The sequence below is a fragment of the Capra hircus genome, chromosome 16, assembly GCF_001704415.2.
Source record: "Capra hircus breed San Clemente chromosome 16, ASM170441v1, whole genome shotgun sequence".
Taxonomy (NCBI): Eukaryota; Metazoa; Chordata; class Mammalia; order Artiodactyla; family Bovidae; genus Capra; species Capra hircus.
Window position 1 is genome coordinate 58150359 of NC_030823.1, and position 22827 is coordinate 58173185.

General features: G+C 38.1%; 1 protein-coding gene across 2 annotated transcripts in view; it reads left to right on the plus strand.

Annotated features, from left to right (window-relative positions):
- RASAL2 (RAS protein activator like 2) overlaps positions 1-22827 on the plus strand; it is a 392645-nt gene that overhangs the window by 49512 nt on the left and 320306 nt on the right. The window lies entirely within an intron of this gene.

Sequence of the window (22827 nt, forward strand, 5' to 3'; positions counted from 1 at the left end):
CATTCTATTCTCCTTATCTTTCTTTAGATAAGCACTAAAATGGGTAAGTGATTATGAACAGTCTATTAAAATATATAAGCTCACAGGCTCCCTTTGGCAAATAAATAAGATTATACAAAGCGGGCCTTTTTTCCCCTGCTGGTCTGAGATGCAGTAAGAGAACAACGTTGTCTACATAATGTACAGTTGGAGAAAGCTCACTTTACTGAACAACTTTATTTCTGAAGTGATGTGGATTTCATTTTCCAGACTTGCCATAAAATGACTGAGTTGTTAGTTTACCACAGGCATGTGCACTGGAGTAACTGGTGTTTCTCACATGTTAATTTTTTTTTTTAACTCATTTTTTAAAAAGGTATAAAACCAAAAGTGAGGGAGTAAAGAAGTGTCAGGAAAGAGTAAGCCTTGGTAAACTGCTTTAACTTTTAATTTTGACCCTTCAGGGGCAGATTTCATATACACATCTTAAATTGTCTGAAGGAAGCCCATTTAGTTACTGTCTCATTAATGGCGAATTTATTTTTTAATGGCAGTTTTAAACTGATTTTATTGAAAGCATAATCAATAGATTTAATGTGTTTCATCTATTTTATTCTTTACTGTTGATTCGGTTATAGTTTAGAAGATTGGAGAGTTGTCCATGCCTTCCAAGGTGGTGCAGTGGTAAAGATTCCCCCTGACAATTCAGGAGACGTAGGAGACATGGGTGCGATCACTGGGTTGGAAAGACCCCCTGGAGGAGGAAATGGCAACCCACTCCAGTATTCCTGCCTGGAGAATTCTTGGACAGAGGAGCCATTGGGTTTTGGTCCATAGGGTCGCACAGAATCGGACACGACTGAGCATAAGCATGAGTCCAGGGTCACTTCAGCTGTTAGTCAACACTTAAATGAGTACCAGCATGTAAATATGTGTGTTTATTGAAGCAGTCTTAGAGATTGCCTTTCTAATTTTGCAAATTACATTTTCTTTTACTATAATTTTCCCATTATCTTCTGAATCTCTGATCTGGAAAAAAACAAAACAGGACTGCTGTGATAAGTTAGGGGCCTACTTGTTTGTGCGACCCGCCTCCCCTCTCATCTTCCCTTCCTTCCTTCTGTTAAATATAGATGGTTAAAAGTAATTTTTATCAGGGAGGATTTTATCATGCGAATGATCTAAACCAGTATAAAAATGTGCTTGTTGAACTCAGTTATTCTAGGACTTAAGTTATCTCTAAACTATTCATTATTTTGTGCTACATAGTGATATGAAAACTAAGAAGCCTTTAGAGATTCCTGAGTTATGCAATAAGATAGGAAGAGTTTATGTTCTTAGATATTTTTGAGTATTTGGTGTATACAGGGAACATACTAGGCACTTGTAGGAGTTTTAACCTCTTAAGGAGAATGCTAAAGTCTGTTTAAGTCAACATGTATCATAGATTTTTTGTTTCTGACTTTAGTATACTTTGTCAATAAAAGAAATTCCAAAATTGTTGTGGTTTTAATTCTTTTTTTTCCCCTTAACCTAAATATTTTTTCCAGGGCCTCTTCAGCTGTGGCAGTCTTTTCCTTCTAAGTGTCATCTCTTAATTTTCTGTTATCTGCCTAACGGTGTGTGCTGTCTTTGTTTTTTCCACGTGTTGCCTTAATCATAAATTTATCTTTTTTGCCAAACTGGAAGAGAGGTTCCATGTTCTCCTTGTGAGCCACATTCGAGCAAAGTAGTCACTTTTAAAAGAATATTCTTCTTTGTATGAAATCAAAACTGTTCTTATATTCTACTTAAACACTTTCCCAGGTCTTCCCTTCTACCACCTTCCTAAATGGAAGGCAGATTTGATCAGATAGTGCAGTCTGAATGATTTTCTGTTGCCCTTAAAATAAATTGCATTTAGTGTACAAATAGGATCACTCTGATTCTTAATTATCTGTTGTCTGACCATTGGTTAGCCTCTTTCATTAGCTAATGGAAACAGTTAGGCTAGGAATGGCTGTTAGTGGATTGGGTTTGAAAACTGCCACAACCCCAACTTGCAAACGTCATGAGTTCTATTAGTGTTGCTTTCTGCTGTAGATGGTTCCACTTGTAATTTTTCCATTTAAAAAGTATTGTCTTCTTTTGGAGAGTAGATTAGCTTCTTGTTAAGTCATTAGATAAATTTGCTCCTTAAACTTTTCATCTTTTATCAATTTTCTGAGATTTTTTTTTTAATTGAAAGCCTTATTTTGTTGTCTGATTTGATTAAGAAATTATAGCCTATTGGACTTAACTGTTTGGTATTTTTAAAGGCAAATTAGGAATCCATTGATGATTTTCTCCTTGAAAGATAAAATATCACCTGCTATTACATTAATAGAGACATTAGAGATTAAATTTCCTGGAGGAGGAAATGGCAATGCACCCCAGTATTCTTGCATGGAGAGTCCCATGGACAGAGGAGCCTGGCAGGCTACAGTCCGTGCAGTCGAAAAGAGTCAGGTACCACTGAGACACGTGCAGGGATTAAATTCAAGTATCATGATATAGAAATATTAAATACTCGTTGCTTCTATGGGGATTGTCTCTAGTTCAGAATTTTTTCATCATGATCATCATCATAATTGTTTATTTAAACTGTAGTTGAGGATCTCTTAACCTTTGGGTATATTACGTTTCCCTGAGCTTTTGGGAGTGGGAGGAAAGGGAAAGAGAAAGGGAAGTAAGGTTGAGTAGTGAAGGAGAGATATCTTCTTCACTGGGGATTTTTTGTAATCTTTGGAGAGGTGGATATGTCAGGCACAGCTGACAATTTTGATAGTTAAATGTGGGTCTCTATGGGTTGAAGATTCTTCCTTTATTATAATTTATGAGGAAGTAATTATAAAATCATAGATTTGAAAGGGTTCTCATTATAGGACAATTTTTATATTTCAAAGAAAAGGAAATTGAGGTTTTTGAGAAGATAAATTGCTTGACCAAAGCTGGTATAACAACTGGTATAGTAATTTATGTCCCCTGAATACAATTCCAATGTTATCAGCGCAGCAGTTTAATGAACAATTGGTTTGAATGAGCTCAACACTTTTAAAGACGTGTAGCTTTGTGACTTTTCTTTTCTTTTCTTTTTTTTAAAATGCAGGTTATTGTATCCAGGCTTCAAAGTGTGAAGTTTGTATGTAAAGTTGCAGAGTTGTACCTGGATGTTGATGGTACAGTTGGCCTCCACATCCATATATAGGCTATGCTTCCTTGGATTAAATGAACCAGGGATCAAAAATATTCAAGGGGGAGAATACCAGAAAGCTCCAAAATGAAAAACTTAAATTTGATCTTGCAGGCAACTATTTATGTAGGTATTATGAGATATTATTATTAGGTATAAGTAACTTAGAGATTATTTAACTTATATGGGAGCATCTACGTAGGTTATATGAAAATTCTGTGCCATTTATATAAGGTATTTGAGCATCCCCAGATTTTGGTATCCATGGTGCATCCTGGAACGAGTGCCCACCCCTTACCACCCCCACCACCCCTCAGTTACCAAAGGATGACTGTCCATTTTTAGGGGTATATTTTAGCTAGGCTTCTTGTTTGTTTGCCTGCTTTTTAGTGTTTGTGGGGGCTGAATAAAAGGTTATTTAGGCCTTTTATACATTTTCTGTTTTGTAGATAAAACCATGCTTCAATGCTTATATCTCTAAAATGATTATTAGGAAAGTTCAGTAGACTTCTTTCTTCAAAACTGTTCCCCAGGGCAAAGAAAATAAACACCTGCATCAAACAAGATGCTTACCCAGGGTTAAAAGTAAAAAGCAAAATGAGTATTAATAAAAAGCAACTAGTTGCTTCTAAATATCAGAGGTATCAGTAAAATTTGCTGAAATTTCTCTTGTTAAAAAAGGATTCATTTAATTGGCCTTATGCTCCCTTAAGCATGATAGAGTATCACATTTTAGACCATTCTCCTTAAGAAGTTACTATTTAGTAAGCACCGATGATCACTGAAAGCCCCCCAATCCTCACATCAATAATGTTGTTTGTGGCCATTTGCAGAGCAACAAAAAATTGAGTCCTTGGATGTGCAGGTTCCCAGCTGAGACTAAACAAAGTGATGCTCTACCTTTTTGTTTTAACTCTCATACCATAGAAGTGTGTCCTTTTTGCTGTCTGTTTAATTCCACATTTTATCCTATTCTGTGCTTTTTGTTGGTGATTTTATTATTTAAAATGGCACTCAGGTATAATAAGTGCTGTCTTTTCCTAAGCTCAAGAAGGCTGTGATGTACTTTATGAAGAAAGCATGTATGTTAGAGACACTTCACTGAGGCATGAATGATAGCGCTGTTGACTGTGAGTTTAGTGTTAGTGAGTCAACAATGTATATTGAGATGCTTTAAACAGAAATACACATAAAGCAAGAGTATATTCATTAGTTGATGAAAATGTTGTCAGCAGAGGCACGCAGAGACTTAACTGACTGTTTCCCTTAAGAGCAATAGTGCAGTTCAGTTCAGTTCAGTCGCTCAGTCGTGTCCGACTCTTTGCGACCCCATGAATTGCTGCACGCCAGGCCTCTCTGTTCATCACCCATCTCCCGGAGTTCACTTAGACTCACGTCCATCAAGTCCGTGATGCCATCCAGCCATCTCATCCTCAGTTGGCCCCTTCTCCTCCTGCCCCCAATCCCTCCCAGAATCAGAGTCTTTTCCAATGAGTCAACTCTTCTCATGAGGTGGCCAAAGTACTGGAGTTTCAGCTTTAGCATCATTCTTCCAAAGAAATCCCAGGGTTGATCTCCTTCAGAATGGACTGGTTGGATCTCCTTGCAGTCCAAGGGACTCTCAAGAGTCTTCTCCAACACCACAGTTCAAAAGCATCAATTCTTTGGCACTCAGCCTTCTTCACAGTCCAACTCTCATATCCATACATGACCACAGGAAAAACCATAGCCTTGACTAGTCGGACCTTAGTCGGCAAAGTAATGTCTCTGCTTTTGAATATACTATCTAGGTTGGTCATAACTTTTCTTCCAAGGAGTAAGCGTCTTTTAATTTCATGGCTGCAGTCACCATCTGCAGTGATTTTGGAGCCCCCAAAAATAAAGTCTGACACTGTTTTCACTGTTTCCCTATCTATTTGCCGTGAAGTGATGGGACCAGATGCCATGATCTTCGTTTTCTGAATGTTGAGCTTTAAGCCAACTTTTTCACTCTCCTCTTTCACTTTCATCAAGAGGCTTTTTAGTTCCTCTTCACTTTCTGCCATAAGGGTGGTGTCATCTGCATATCTGAGGTGATTGACATTTCTCCCAGCAATCTTGATTCCAGCTTGTGTTTCTTCCAGTCCAGCATTTCTCATGAGGTACTCTGCATAGAAGTTAAATAAGCAGGGTAACAATATACAGCCTTGATGTACTCCTTTTCCTATTTGGAACCAGTCTGTTGTTCCATGTCCATTTTTAACTGTTGCTTCCTGACCTGCATACAGATTTCTCAAGAGGCAGGTCAGGTGGTCTGGTATTCCCGTCTCTTTCAGAATTTTCCAGAGTTTATTGTGATCCACACAGTCAAAGGCTTTGGCATAGTCAATAAAGCAGAAATAGATGTTTTTCTGGAACTCTCTTACTTTTTCCATGATCCAGTGGATGTTGGCAATTTGATCTCTGGTTCCTCTGCCTTTTCTAAAACCAGCTTGAACATCAGGGAGTTCACGGTTCACGTATTGCTGAAGCCTGGCTTGGAGAATTTTGAGCATTACTTTACTAGCATGTGAGATGAGAGCAATTGTGCGGTAGTTTGAGCATTCTTTGGCATTGCCTTTCTTTGGGATTGGAATGAAAACTGACCTTTTCCAGTCCTGTGGCCACTGATGAGTTTTCCAAACTTGCTGGCATATTGAGTGCAGCACTTCGACAGCATCATCTTTCAGGATTTGAAACAGCTCAACTGGAATTCCATCACCTCCACTAGCTTTGTTCATAGTGATGCTTTCTAAGGCCCACTTGACTTCACTTTCCAAGATGTCTGGCTGTAGATGAGTGATCACATCATCATGATTATCTGGGTCGTGAAGATCTTTTTTGTACAGTTCTTCCGTATATTCTTGCCACCTCTTCTTAATATCTTCTGCTTCTGTTAGGTCCATACCATTTCTGTCCTTTATCGAGCCCATCTTTGCATGAAATGTTCCCTTGGTATCTCTAATTTTCTCTAGTCTTTCCCATTCTGTTGTTTTCCTCTATTTCTTTGCTCTGATCGCTGAAGAAGGCTTTCTTATCTCTTCTTGCTATTCTTTGGAACTCTGCATTCAGACGCTTATATTTTTCCTTTTCTCCTTTGCTTTTTCCCTCTCTTCTTTTCACAGCTATTTGTAAGGCCTCCCCAGACAGCCATTTTGCTTTTTTGCAGTAATCACTAATTCAGTGTTTGCAGTGACCTAATGGAACATACCTACTACAGATAATGAGAGTCAATTGTATAGTGTGGTAACCAGCCTCCAAAATGACCTCTAATGTTCCAAGCCTCCTTGTACTCACACCCTAGTATAGTCCCCTTCCACACTAAATCTTGGTTGATTGGCCCAGTGTTACCAGTAAGACAACAGTGGAGATAATGACTTGTAACATCCAAGACTAGATCATGGAACGCATGGTTACAAATTCGGCACTTGGATCGCTGTTTCTGGAGGAAGTCAGCTATGATATCCGGAAGACATCTCTGTCCTCTTCTAGAGAGAAACGCACCAAGGACGGAACAGAACTCCAGCTGAGGTATCATAAAAATATATGTATTTGGTCATTGTCTCCAGTTTTTGGTATAGATCCCCTAGTATCCTTGGACTTTCCTGCATGTCAGGAGTGTCTTTTGTTATCCATAATGAGCCACTATCTCATCTGAGTTTATGTAGGTGAGGTGATACAGGGTGGGTCTCCCATTGGCCTCAGGATGGGGCTGGTCACCAAGAAGACAAGTGATTAGAAGGTAAGAGTTTTCAACCCACCAGCTGACCTCTAAGGAGGGAAGAAGAGGCAAGATATAGAGCTCTTTAGAAGCTTTTGAACAGTGAGATTGGGTAAGCTTCCAGACTTGTAGACACATGGGGGTCCTGGGAGGGTGATGTGCCCTGGAAGGGCATGGACACTCCGCAGGCACTCCCCTTCCCCAGCCCTCATATCTTGCCCATGCATCTTTTCCATTGGGCTGTTCCTGAGTTGTATCATTTATAATAAACTGGTTAGTGGAGGTAAGATGTTTTCCTACATTCTGAGAGTTGCTCTAGCACATTATTGAACCTGAAGAGGGGGTTGTAGGCACTCCCAGTTCAGAGCCAGTTGGTCAGAAGTACGGGTGGCCTCCTGTAGACTTGTCACTAGCGCCTAGGACTGAGCTTTTAACCTGTGGACTTTGCGCTAACTCTGAGTAGTTAATGTCAGAATTAAATGAATTTGAGTTGCTGGACACTTGATGATAGAGATTTGAGGAACTGGTGTTGGAAAGACACCATATATTTGGTGTCAGAGATCTGAAAAACTGTACCCAGCTGTACCCTGATCAACAAGTAGCACCAACTTACCAGTCAGGTGAGTGACACCTTGGAAATTGATCTTCCAGAGCCGATCAAACCTTCATTTGGATATAGCCTAAGCTGACATCTGACGGTGACCAACTGAGAGACTCCATGGGGAAAACTGGCAGAACTTGTCCCAAACTCCTGACTCAGATACTGTGAGACTAATAAATGAATATTGTTATTTTTTGAACTTTCAGTTTTGGGGATAATTTGTTGTACGGGCATAGAAACTGCTCCATCTCTCTCTCTCTAATTTTTTAACCTTTTGATAGAAAATTTCAAACATACACAGAAGTGGAGAAAATTGTGTCATGAGTCCCATGTGACCATCAGTCAATGTCAGTGATGATCAACTTGTGGCCAGTCTTGTTTCGTCTATACTATTTCACTCCCTACTCAAACTTCAGGTTATTTTGAAGCAAATCCCATAGTTTTTTCATCCATGAATATTTTAATATGCATTTATAAAAGATAAGAACTATTTATAATATTATTCTATCCCTCTAAGTTAATCATTTCATAAAAATCATCCGATATCCAATCACTATTCATATTTCCCTCGTCTTAGAATTTCATTTTATGTTTATTTGACTGAGATCCAGGTAAGTTTCTATCTTTTTTTTCAAGATACTGCCTGTCTTTATGGCAGGCCAGTCACTTTGGTTGTCTGATGTTCATTCTTGTTGAACAATAATAGACTGGCAACATAGTTGTTTAATTAAAATAAAATTAAAAATTCAATTCCTTGTCATATTAGTCACTTTTCAAATGCTTAATAGTCACATGTGGCCAGTGACTACTGTATTGAATAGCCCAGAAAGAACATTTCCAGCATCACAGAGACTTTAACAGGATAGTGCTAGTTTATAGTCTGTTTTCAGGAAGAGCTCAAGGAAATTATATTCCCTGGGTTCTTGCATATTCGTAAAAGCATGTGCCAAGGTAATTTAAGGTCAGTGAGTGTTGCTGTGGAATCTTTGATTATGCACATCTTGTAGCTGTTGGTGTTGTTTTCTTGTTTGCTTGTGTTTTGAGGAATTTAACTTTGTCTAGTTTTGTTATAAATGTCATGTAGATTATTGGTTTAGGTATCTGAGTTGTTCTGTTTTTATGGGGGAATTTAGGGAAATTCAAAAGTCTGCAGCCTTCATCACCATCTTCCCAGATCTCTTTACATTTATTTCAGTTGTACCTATTACTAACAGAATTGTAAAGAGTTAAGGCTAGGAAGCACTGGAAGTTTGTTTAGTCTCTAAGCTTCATTTTAGGGATAAAGAGTCTGAAACTTGGAGCAGTTGTGTGGTTGTAAGTAGAGTCCGGTTCCTGTCCCAGTTTGCTTGACTCTCGTCAGTGCTCTTCCCCAAATCTGTAGCACTGAGACAAAGGAAGAATTACAGGGTCGGTCAGATGACTTACAGAGGCAAAACATTTGCTTGAATTTAATTAGCTCATAAGGTTAAGTGAAAAGAAGGAAAGAGAAGCAAAGTAACAGACTGAAGCAGTTATAAAGAATCGTATATAAGAATATATATTGTGTATTCATAAGTATAATTTTAAAAACTTAAGACTTTTTTAAAGGAGTTTTTAAAATTTATAACAAAATTGAGAGGAAAGTACAGAGAATGCCCATATGCTCTGTCCTTACACATCACCTAACCACCCCCACCGCATTATCAACATCTCACTATGATGCTTGAATGGTGCATTTTTTGTCAAGGATGAACCTACTCTGACACATCATACAGTCTACTCTCATTCTTAATGTTATACAATCTATGAATGTGGAGAAATGTATAACGATATAAATCTATCATTATAATATCATACAGCATATTTCACTGTCCTAGTGAAGTAAAAAATGAAAGTAGAAGTCGCTCAGTTGTATCTGACTCTTTGTGACCCCATGGACTATACCATCCATGGAATTATCCAGGCCAGAATACTGGAGTGGGTAGCCATTCCCTTCTCCAGGGGATCTTCCCAACCCAGGGATTGAACCCAGGTCTCCCACATTGCAAGCAGATTCTTTACCACCTGAGCCACAGGGGAAGGCCTCACTGTCCTAAGAATCTGCCTATTCATTTCCCTCCCCTACCACAGCCACTAATCTTTTTACTGTCTGCATAGTTTTGCCTTTTCCATAATGTCATATAGTTGAAATCATATAGTATGTAGCCTTTTCAAATTGGCTTCTTTCACTTAGTAATATGCATTAAAGGTTCTTCCATGTTTTTTCATGATATGATGGCTCATTTTTTTTTTAGTGTTGAATAATATTCCATTGTCTGAATGTACCACAATTTATTTATTCAGCCACCTACTGAAGGATATCTTGCTCGGCTGTAAGTTTTGGCCGTTATAAATTGTGCTTCTGTGAACATCCGTGTGCAGGTTTTTGTGTGAACATATGTTTTCAGGTATTTTGGGTAAATACCCAGGAGTACAATTGCTGGCTCCTGTGGTAAAGAGTATGTTTAGTTTTGTAGCATAGTGCCAAACTGTCTTCTAAACTGTCTGTATCATTTTGCTTTCCCACCAGCAATGAATGAGAGTTCCTGTTGCTCCACATCCTCGCCAGCATATGGTATTGTTAGTGTTCCAGATTTTGGCCTATTTTGGGTTAGTGGTATCTGCTTGTTTTAATTTGTATTTCTCTGGTGATATATGATGTGGGGCATTTTCCCCATATGTTTATTTTTCATCTGTATGTCTTCTTTGGTGAAGTGTCTTTTAAGGTCTTTGGTCTGTTTTATATAATTTTGTCCTAGTCTGTGGCTTGTCTTCTGATTCTCTTGGTATTGTCTTTTGCAAAGCAGAAGTTTTTCATTTAAATGAAATCTATCTCATCTCTTTCATGGATTATGTCTTTGATATTGTATCTAAAAAGGCATCACCATATCCAAAGTCATTTAGGTTTTCTTCTGTGTTATCTTGTACAAGTTCCATAGTTCTGCATTTTACACTTAGATCTATGATATATTTTAGTTAATTTTTGTAAAGGATGTAAGATCTGTGTCTGGATTCATTTTATTCTTGTGAATGTCCAGTTGTTCCAGGACTGTTTGTTGAAAAGATTTTCTTTTCTCCCTTTTATTACTTTTGCTCTTTTATCAAAGACCAGTTGACCATTTTATGAGTCTGTTTCTGGATTCTCTATTCTGTCCATTGATCTCTCTGTCTTCTTCCAGTACCCCAGTGTCCTGATTCTTGCAGCAAAAGGGATTTTCAAATCAGGTAACATCAACATCCAGCTTTGTTCTCTTCCTTCAGTATTGTCTTGGCTCTTCTGGGCCTTTTGCCTTTCCATATAAACTTTAAAACCACATTGTTAATATCCACAAAAGAATGGCTGGATATAATTAAAATATTTTAAGGTAGGTAGTTATAAAACTATTTGTGCATTAAAATGGACTGAAAAAGCTTCTTTGAAAAAGGAAGAAGAGCATTCTATGGAAGCTTCTTAGGGCATAAAATTGATAAGATTTGGTAATTCTGTGACCAGTTATCCTCTCTGGGTCAGCTGTGTGTTTACTACATTTTATAGTGTCATCATTTGTAATTGTCCAGAGTTATTACTGTTTTCAAGTAAAATCAAAATTAATTTAGACTCTTAACTTTTGCCAGAAGTAGATATAAATAATAGGAAATATCATAAGATTGTTTTATTATAAAAATATGATCAAATATTTTGAAAATAAAGGAATCTACTGAACAAAACCTTTGAAAATTACTAAATTTAGGTAAAGTGATAGGAAATAAGATAAAAATATAAAATAATCATTACATACCTAACAAAATTGTAATGTTTCTATTGATGAAACCAAATATGTGTTTCTTTTTTTTAGAATCCTCCATTATTGCTCAGAATACCCAGTTTTATTACTGAGTTTATTCTTTTCTGAAATTGTCACTAGCATGTGATTAAAAATAAGTATCTCTGTTAGTAATAGAAGGTTAGGTAAGCAATATATGGCTGTTTTGTAGATGCCTTTTAGTGATAAGCTTAGTGATAAATAATATTGAGATACTAAGTAGTCATTTATAGGTTTGAGTCTATAGATTTTAAATAGAGAGATGGTATAAATTCAGGTTGATACTTTGATATGTGTCAAATAAATTGGAGAGGGCAGATCCTAAAGACATAGAAATCTGGAAAATCTTGGTAGTAGTGATAAAGTTTTGGAGAAGGCAATGGCATCCCACTCCAGTACTCTTGCCTGGAAAATCCCATGGACGGAGGAGCCTGGTAGGCTGCAGTCCATGGGGTCGCGAAGAGTCGGACATGACTGAGTGACTTCACTTTCACTTTTCACTTTCATGCATTGGAGAAGGAAATGGCAACCCGCTCCAGTGTTCTTGCCTGGAGAATCCCAGGGACGAGGGAGCCTGGTGGGCTGCCGTCTATGGGGTCACACAGAGTCGGACACAACTGAAGTGACTTAGTAGCAGCAGTAGTGATAAAGTTTATGAGCTAGGGTGGTGGCTGTCTAAAAGTAAGGGAAGATATGGTTAAGAAATTGGGGGGAAAAACCCTTTATTTTGAAATAATTTTAGATTTACATGTGTTACAAAAATAGATTGGGTTCCCTAATGTTAATATTATATATAACTTTAGATCAAAATGAAGAAATCAACACAGATTCAATACTGTTAACTTAAAGTACAGATTTTATTCAGATTTCACCAGTTTTTTCACTAATACCCTTTTTCTGTTCCAGGCTCAAATCCAGGATATCATGTTGTGTTTAATTGTCCTCTCTCCTTGTTGCCATTCAGTCGCCAAGTCGTGTCCGACTCTTTGTGACCCCATGGACTGCGGCACGCCAGGCCTCCCTGTCCCTCACCACCTTCTGGGATTTGTCCAAGTTCATGTTCATTGCATCAGTGGTGCCATCCAGCCATCTCATTCTCTCATGCCCTCTTCTGCCCTCAGGCTTTCCCAGCATCAGGGACTTTTCCAATGAGTTGTCTGTTCGCAACAGATGACCAAAATACTGAAGGTTCGACTTCACCATCAGTCCTTCCAGTGAATATTCAGGGTTGCTCCCCCTTAAGATTGACCAGTTTGGTCTCCTTGGTGTCCAGGGGACTTTCAGGAGTCTTCTCCAGTACCACAGTTCAAAGGCATCAATTTTTTGGCCTTCTGCCTTCTTTATGGTCCCGCTCTCAAAACCGTGCATGACCACTGGGAAGACCATGGCCATGTCTATATGGATCTTTGTCAGTAGAGTAATGTCTCTGCTTTTCAACACACTGTCTAGGTTTGTAATCGCTTACCTGCCGAAAAACAATCGTCTTCTGATTTCATGGCTGCAGCCACTGTCCGCAGTGATTTTGGAGCGCAAGGAGAGGAAATCTGTCACTCCTTCCACCTTTTCCCCTTCTGTTTGCCAGGCAGTAATGGGGCCAGATGCCATGATCTTAGTTCTTTTAATATTTAGTCTTAAGCTGGCTATGCCACTCTCCTCCTTCACCCTCATTAAGAGGCTCTTTAGTTCTTTGCTTTCAGCCTCTCTTATTAGTCTCTCCCAGTCTGTGATGCTGTCTCAGGCTTTCTGTGTTTTTCATGACCTTGATACTTTTGAAGAAAGCCAGTAAGATATTTTGTACAACATCCTTCAGTTTGGGTTTGGCTGATGTCTTGTTATGATTAACTTGGACTTATGCCCAATTTCTAGGAAGAATAGCATACATGTGAAAAACTCTTCTCCCCATATCATATCAAGAGACACATGGCTTACCATTGGTGATGTTAACTTGGATCTCTTGGTAGGGTGGTATATGCCAGGTTTCTCCACTGCAGAGTTGCTGTTTCTCTCTTTCCATTGTCTGTTCAGTAGAAGCAGGTCACTAAGTCACTATTCAAGGGGAAGAGATTTAAGCTGCACCCCCTGGAAGGAGGTGTATCAAAGAATTTGTGGATACATGTTAAACCTACCGTGTAATTTAATTAATCAGTGTTTGAAGGAGATATTCTGAGGCTATGCACATTAGATAAGGAATATTTTGAGAGGCGGCTTCGTTTTTAGTAATCGATTAATTACATGGCATAAAAGAAAGGAAAAGGAACTCCCAGATTTTGAGCCTGGGTGACTGATATATTGTTGAAAGAAACAGAGTCATTTCCTTTGGTTCTGTCATCAGTTCAGTCTTTTTCTACACTAAAATCTAGTTCTATAAAGTATAAACAAGGATTTAGGCAGATAATTAGATACAGTATCAGAAAACAGAATCTTGATTCTATATTCTTCTCTTGGCCCAGAGAGCATTAGCATATTTCAGGATATCGATGCCATTCTGATGTTACTGACTGCATTCTGAGTCACCTTCATCCGGTTGCATGCTTTGTCTTCTAACAAAATTTCTTGATTATAATTTATGCATATTTTTCCTGATAAACTTGCCCTTTATTTTTACAATTTGAGTCATTCATAGGAAGTTTTCTTGTCTTGAAGAAGATAGCTCAGAAAAAAAAAAAAACCAGAAATGTGGTGGCATCCTATTGTCATAATTTACATGTTATCTTTAAAAAAAATTCTTTTAATGTCTTTCAAGAGATTTTTTTAGTCAGTTCTAAAGCAGCCTCCTACATCTTTTATAGCAGAGAAGACAGATTTTGCTGGATTGCTGTCATCTTGCCAGCCTGTTTTTTTTCTTTGATGCAGAATATGTTGGACTTCCTCTGTCAGTCCTACTTAAAGCTCCCATGAATGACTGGTTACCACTGATGACTATCTTTCAGCAGGCTATGGTATACAATACAGGGCTTTGTTTGAGAATATTGTAACTCTGTTCTATGCAGGGAGCAATATAGTTAGGTGCTATTACGTCTATATCTAAGTTGTTACAGAGATCCTTAGAACCAAGATCCTTTCTCTTTCCTGGTGATTAGTAATCTGCCAGTTGAATTCATAGTTTCCAGAAACCTGTTGTAAAGTCATGTTCCATTGGTCTCCCACACACTGATAAACCTTGTATTTCTCACCTTGTTTAATGATTACTAGGTATTTAATTGCGAAGATTATTTTAAGACATTCTGTTTAGGTAATATTTACTTCACAGCTGGGAGCTCATAATTACTCCTTATAATAGAAACTTGCAGTCCCCAAATTTCTAACTGGAGGTTTAAAAATGATTTCATTTGAGTCAGATTAAACCCTGGAATTGAGCCACCAAATTATTCACTATTTGCTGTTGAAAGCACATACATAAATGAGAAGGAATGCAGCTATTTATTTAGAAACAATAGTGATATTAATTATTGTTTTGAGAATTTTCTCATCATTTACCTGAGTTTAATTTTAATTTTGTACATTATAGAGATGATCCTCTGTAAGCACTGTATGATTTCTACTCCTTTCCCGATCTTATTATATCAAGTAGTTCTAGAATGAATATATGTGAGTTAGGCGTTTAGTGGATTACTTGTTTTTTTTTTCTTTTTGGAAGAATAGTCTTGCTTGTTTATTATGTATACAAGCTCCCAGATGGCCTCATGAATTTATTTATGTTTTAATTTTTTTGCTTTACAATACTGTATTGGTTTTGCCATACATAAGTTTAGCATATGATTTGAATGTTGATATGGAATTTAGATGGTTATAACAGTAAATTGTGGATGGGATTAGGAGATATGTATGTTTCTTGTTGTCAGAATGTCCCTATACTCAGATGCATACTTTTTTATTTGAAAGAAATATACATGAAATTACATGAAATTAGAGTGGCTAAATTATTGATGTCAGCTAAAGTACTCGACTGTTTTGGAGCCATTTAGCATATCTGTTTAGAAGGTAAGTGATCAAGTTTTGGATGATTGGCGTTGAAACAGGTCTTGTTGATCTGGTGGAGAAGAGAGAAAATGAGCTAAAGACATGAAGCATTATTAAACTTTCCAATAAATAGTGGTCTTAAAAACATAGTGAAAAAGGTCAGTGTTAAAAACCGGATTCAGTGATGTGTACAGATGGATGATACTAATTAAAATAACATAAACATATATCAGGACAGGTTGGAAAATGTGATATATTTAAAGATCCATGGTAGTGTCATTTTGTGAATGCCTAGACCACTGCAGCATTTCATTTATAAATTTGAAATTCTATTTAGCCTAAATGTCTACTCCTGAGTATCATCTTTTCTTGTAATACCTGATGTGTAGATAGCTTTCTTTGTATATATAAAATGATAATATATATTTGGTGGGCCTTGGCTTCCATATATTCTGTTCCTGAACATTATATAGATTTCCTGAACTCCTTTCTGTACCCCCATCTTCAACATTCTGATTCCTGAATCTTGATGATTTTGCTCTGTTGCACTGTGGCACTTCTTGCCCCGGATCATTCACACTGTTTTCTGTCTTAGTGTGACTGGGTTGGTAATAGTTTAGGTATTTTCACTGTGTCTGGCCTTGTGGAAGAAGCCTCCCAGAAATTGTATGTTACCAGGTGCTTCTCTGGATCACCGCACAGCCAGAGCCTGGAACTTGCTTACAGTGACACCCATCTACTTGGGATTCCATATTGTCCTGCTGTTTCCTTCCCTTCATCCTTCTGCTGTTTTACCGCACAGGTTTTATTCTTGTGGAGATTGGGGCTTGGTCAGTTTGGAAGGACTGTAGGCCTGCAGGGTGGAGAAATAACTGGTTCTGATTCCCAAGGCCGGAGAATATTGAGGTGCCTCTGAGGGTAATCTGCTGCTGTCTGGGTAGCTGGTTTGGGATAGTAAGGATCCTTAATTAGGGATATGATAATAGTACTGTGAGAGTGTTACCACAGTTACAGTGTATACGTCTCTTTTTAGACCTGCACGCACTGTCTTCAAGTGTACCTTTTGTATAAAAGTAAGGGACTGTCAGTATTAAGTGGTGCTTTACTGTAAAGTTTATTATTGCTGCCAAGTTTGTAAGAGTCAAAAGATAAAGGAGTTATTTTAAAAGTCAGTCAATGTTTTATTGAGTTCAGTGACAACTGGTTTCAGTCCTACAAATCTCATATGAAAACCACTAATGTTTCAAAGAATACTTTTTCATATTAGAAGTACTTTTCACCTTTTGAAGTGAAAGTCGTCCAGTCATGTCTGACTTTTTGTGACTCCATAGATTGTAGCCTATCAGGCTCCTCTGTCCATGGAATGCTCCACACAAGAATACTGGAATGGGCTGCCATGCCCTTCTCCAGGGGATTTTGCCAACCCAGGGATCACCTGGGTCTCCCGCATTGCAGGCGGATTCTTTACCATCTAAGTTATGTGTCCAGAAAATGAGTGGCTAGTGGATTGTTTTGTTTGACTGCTTTCTTATTGCTTGCACGGTATATTCAGGGGCCAGGTTAGTTAGGTGTATGCTTGGTTGCAAAACCATTTCATTCTCCATTAGTTTAACTCACTGCATACATTTTATTTTAATTGCAAACCTCTTGTTGACAGTTGAGTTTGCAACCTTGCTTTAGAACAAGAGAGAGTGGGACATTGTAGTATAATGAAGGAATAGTTTTTGGAATTAGGCTAACTTGCATTCAAAACCCTGCTCTGCCTCATGTGCTCTGTGTACTTGGACAAAGTACTTAGCCAAATCTTACTTACCTTATTTGTAAAATAGGGAAAATAATATTCTTTTTAAGGGTTAAATTTAGGAAACAATTTATGTGTAGCATTTGGCACATGGTGGTAGATACTCCGTAAATGGTGGTGATTTTTATTGTAGTAATGGACAGAAGAACCACTAGTATCATGGTAGCTTTCTCAAAATATTAGTAGTACCTATTACTTTGATCCCCTATGCTTTCTTTCTTTATAATTCAAATCCCCAAGTTCTTTGTGGAAATACATAAATGGATTTCTCCTTTAAAGTTTACTTGATGCTTCTCTTAACAGGTACCCATTTCGTCCTGATATTTCCGAGGTCAAAGAACATGGGACAAAAAAAACAAAAACAACAAAAAAAACCATGCAAGTGTTAAAAAGTATGGTGATAAAAATGTTTCCTGATGACTTCTAGATTCTAAGGCTTAACTTTAGATTCAGTTCAGTTGAGTCGCTCAGGATGTCCAACTCTTTGTGACCCCAGGGACTGTAGCACACCAGGCCTCCCTGTCCAACACCAACTCCTGGAGTTTACTCAGACTCATGTCCATCGAGTCCGTGATGCCATCCAACCATCTCTTCCTCTGTTGTCCCCTTCTCCTCCTGCCTTCAGTGTTTCCCAGCATCAGGGTCTTTTCAAATGATTCAGCTCTTCGCATCAGGTGGCCGAAGTATTGGAGTTTCAGCTTCAACATCAGTCCTTCCAGTGAACATTCAGGACTGATTTCCTTTAGGATGGACTGGTTTTATCTCCTTGCAGTCTAAGGGACTCTCAAGAGTCTTCTCCAACACCACAGTTCAAAAGCATCAATTCTTTGGCGCTCAGCTTTGTTTATAGTCCAACTCTCACATCCATACATGACTACTGAAAAAAACATAGCCTTTAGATTAGTGGGTGATACTTACTTTGTAAACTCTGTATTGGCAAAATACAGGCTTAAAAAAAGTATTAATCCTACTGGAATCAGGGAAAACATATCCTGAAGTCTGGAATATAAAATAAAATAAAGTAAAATAAATAAGACTTAATTTAGAAATTATCCTTGGAACATGAAATATAGTTTCAAAAGAGTGAAAGTTTAAGCCTATAATGTTTGGTGTTTCTAACCAAATTGTTCAAATTAGTATTACAGTGACTATGTTGGGTTTTTATTTTAGTATTCTTTATCCTTCTTATATAATTTTTTTTAAGTTTAGCATGCACATCATTGCTAAAAGAAACATTGCTCGGGAGATATGACCCCCTAGCATCCATATTGATGTTATCTCTCTGACTATCATGTGTGTGTATATATCCTCTAACTAGGCCAGTCACATAATACAGGAGGGTAGACCTGGCATATCTTATTTCAAAGAGGTGCCAAGACTTTGGCTTAACTGACCAGACAGTCTGCTTACAGCCTAGTAGTTTTTCAGATGCCCTAGAAAGTAAAATAAAGTGATGCAGGGTAAGTGTCTCAAAACAAACTAGTTTACATATCTACTTGTTCTTTTCTAAAATGCTTTCACTTATTAGACAATTATTGAAAAAGAAGAAAATCTTTTTATCCCCTTCTGCATGTATTCCGTATAAGACCACTTTGGATGCCTGTGGCCAAAGCAGAAATCCAATTTGAAATTTCCAGTTATTTCTGGAAGAATTGTTCTGTAGTTTTGAAAACTACAGTAGAACTTGTCCAGAGGGGAAAAAACCAGTATCTTCATAAAAACAATGAAGTAATAAAATTATTACTTTATAAGATTGTCGAGAGAATAGGGTTTCTTTAAATAAGTAAACTTGCAAAATGAAAATCAGGATCAGATGTAATAAAGGGATCCCATTTCTATTAAATTTATTGAGTAAATATTTACCAGTCCTGGCTAATGAACAAAAAGTCAGTCAGACAGTGAACAGTGTAACTTGTGGAGCTTATTAAAAGAAGACAGCTTGAGTGCTTCTAATAATGTACAGAATTTACCCCGACTAGGAACAGGGGAGCCTGGTGGGATGCTGTCTATGGGGTCGCACAGAGTTGGACACAAGTGACTTAGCAGCAGCAGCAACAGCAGAGAAGGAGAGAATAGGAGCCAGGCTTTTGTAAGAGAGTGAACTTGTGCTGGATGAAACTTGTTGTAATAAGTATGTCCATCACTCAGAATCAATTGCCTAAAGGATTTGATGCTGCTAACTGTGGTGTTCTCCGAGATGTAATAACACTGCATTCTCTCTGATCGCGTCTCTGGCTTCTTATCGTCTCTCTTCCACGTAGGTGAGGGTTCTCCCAAGTGTCTGTCCTGCTGTTTTTCTTTCTCTTTTTGCTCAGAAAGGTCTCAGACACATTTCCCCTCATATATTATAATTTTAAAAGTTGAGAAATAATTTACATATTATGGCCATCACCTGTTAGAAATGTGCAGTTAGGTGGTTTTTAGAATATTACCCAATAACTTGTGCAACCATCACTGCTATCTAATTCCAGAATATTCATTCCCGAAGAGAAGCCCTCTGTGCATCAATAGTCACTGCTCATTTTCCTCTCCCCTTGTTCTTGAAAGTGAAAGTGGGAATGTTAGCCCTTCAGTTGTGTCTTACTCTTTGCCATCCTATGGACTGTAGCCCACCAGGCTCCTCTGTCTGTTGAATTCTCCAGGCAAGAATACTGGAGTGGGTTGCTATTTCTTTTTCCAAGAGAGTCTTTCCTACCCAGGGATCCAATCTGGGTCTCCTGCATTGCAGGAAGCTTCTTTACCATCTGAGCCATCAGGGAAGCAACAGCTAATTTACTTTCTGTCATCACAGAATTGCCTATTCTGTTCATTTCATATATGTGGAATCATATGATGTGGCCTTTTGTGACTGGCTTACTTTGCCTAGCATAATGTTTTCAAGGTTCATCCATATTGCAGTATGTATCAGTGCTTCATTCCATTTTATGACTCTGTATTCCATTGTGCAGATATCTCACATTCATCAGTTTTTGGACATGTAGATCTTTTTAATTTTCTTTTACTCTTTGACTATTATAAATAATGCTGATATGAACATTTGTAAACAAACTTGTTGATGGGTTTTCAATTTTCTTAGGTATATGCCTAGGAGTGAAATTTCTGGGTCTTATGGTAACTCTGTGCTTAAACTTTTTGAAGTGATGAGGAAAGATTCCAGTTTTTCCACATCCTTGTCAAAACTTATCACTGTCTGTCTTTTTCATTATCCCCTAAGTGGGTATAAAGTGGAATCTTTTTATGGTTTTGCTTTGTATTTCGTTAGTTACTGATGATGCTGAGTATCTTTCTATGTGCTTATAGAACATTGGGTATCTTCTTTGGAGAACTGTCTATTCAGATCCTTTGCCTGTTTTTTAAAAAATGTTTATTTGTTTGGCTGTGTCAGGTCCTAGTTTTGGCATGTGGGCTCTTTGTTGCAGCTCACAGGCTGCTTTTTAGTTGTGTCTTGGGGGCTCTAGAGCACACAGGCTCCCGGTATGCTTGGGCTTAGTCGTCTGGTTGCATGTAGGGTCTTGGTTCTCTGACTAGGGATAGAAGGGTTACAGTCAAAGGAGTTGCAGAGTTGGAAGTGACTGAGTGAGTGAACACTCATGCACACAGGGATGGAACCCAAGTCCTCTGCATTTGAAAAGCAAAAGTGAAAGTTGCTCCATTGTGTCTGACTCTTCGCGACCCCATGGACTATACAGTCCATGTAATTCTCCAGGCCAGGATACTTCTCAGCCCAGGAATCAAATCCAGGTCTCCCGCATTGCAGGCAGATTCTTTACCACCTGAGCTACCAGGGAAGCCCAAGAATACTGGGGTGAGTAGCCTATCCCTTCTCCAGCGGATCTTCCAGATCCAGGAATCAAACTGGGACCTCCTATGGTTCCCATGGATTCTTTACCATCTGAGCTACCAGGGAAGAACTGCATTGGAAGGCTGATTCTTAACCACTGGACCACCAGGGAATCTCCCCGTTTTTTAAATTGATGGTTGATTTTTAGGAATTTCGGATACTAGACCCTATCAGATATATGATTGAAAATATATTCTCCCATTCTGCAGGTCGTTTTTTTTTTTCATTTTCAGTTTCTTGATGATGTCCTTTGAAGCATGAAAGTTTAAAATCTCCGTGAAGTCCTGTTGCTTTTTCGTTTCATTTTGTGCTTTCAGTGTCATATCTAAGAAACCACTGACTACTCCAGTGTCACATAGAATTTTACATATGTTTCCGTCTAAAAGTTTTATAGCTTTAGCTTCAAAAGACATCAGGAAAGTGAAAAGGCAACTTGTAGAATGGGAGAAAATATTTTAAAATCACAAATAAGTATACTGATAAGGACTAGTGTCCAGAATATATAGATCTATATTGGATCAATTTTTGTGTATGGTGGGAGTTATGAAGTCCAATTTCATGGATAGCCTGTCATTCCAGCACTATTTTTGAAAAGACTTCTTTCTACATTAAGTTATCTTGGTACCCATGTCAAAATCAGTTGTTCATAAATGTGTAAGGGTTATTTCTGTTTCCTTGATCTATATATCTGTCTGTGTCTGTAGCACATAGCCTTAATTATTAGCTTTGTATTTAATTTTGAAATTGAGACATGTGACTATTTTAATTTGTTCTTTTGCTAAAAGTTAAATACTAATTTCCAACAGCTAAATTGTTTTAGCTATTTGGGAGTACCTTGTAATTCTATAAGTTTTAGAATAAACGTATTGATTTCTGCCAATATATAATCATCTGGGATGTTTATTGGGATTTTGTTTAATCTGTAGATTAACTTGGGTGGGAGAGTATTGTCATTGTAATGATTTCTAATCCATGAACTTGGGATATCTTTCTATTTATTAAGGTCATCTTTAATTTCTTACACTGGTATTTATAGTTTTCAATACAGTGGTCTCTCACTTCTTTTGATATGTTTATTATTCAGTTCAGTTCAGTTCAGTCGCTCAGTCATGGCCAACTCTATGTGACTACGTGGACCGCAGCACACGAGACCTCCCTGTCCATCACCAACTCGCAGAGTTTACCCACTCATGTCCATTGACTCAGTGATGCCATCCAACCATCTCATCCTCTGTTGTCCCCTTCTCTCACCTTCAATCTTTCCCAGCATCAGGGTCTTTTCCAGTGAGTCAGTTCTTTGCATCAGGCGGCAAAAGTATTGGAGTTTCAACTTCAACATCAGTCCTTCCAATGAACACTCAGGACTGATCTCCTCGAGGATGGACTGGTTGGATCTCCTTGCAGTCCAAGGGACTCTTAAGAGTCTTCTCCAACACCACAGGTCAAAAGCATCAGTTCTTCAGCACTCAGCTTTCTTTATAGTTCAACTCTCACATCCATACATGATTCCTGGAAAAACATTAGCCTTCACTAGACGGACCTTTGTTGGCAAAATAATGTCTGCTTTTGAATATGCTGTCTAGGTTGGTCATAACTTTTCTTCCAAGGAGTAAGCGTCTTTTAATTTCATGGCTGCAATCACCATCTGCAGTGATTTTGGAGCCCAAAAAATAAAGTCTACCACTGTTGCCACTGTTTCCACATTTATTTGCCATGAAGTGATGGGGCAGATGCCGTGATCTTAGTTTTCTGAATGTTGAACTTTAAGTCAACTTTTTCACTCTCCTCTTTGACTTTCATCAAGAAGCACTTTAGTTCTTCATCACTTTCTGCCATAAGGGTGGTGTCATCTGCATATCTGAGGTTATTGAGAT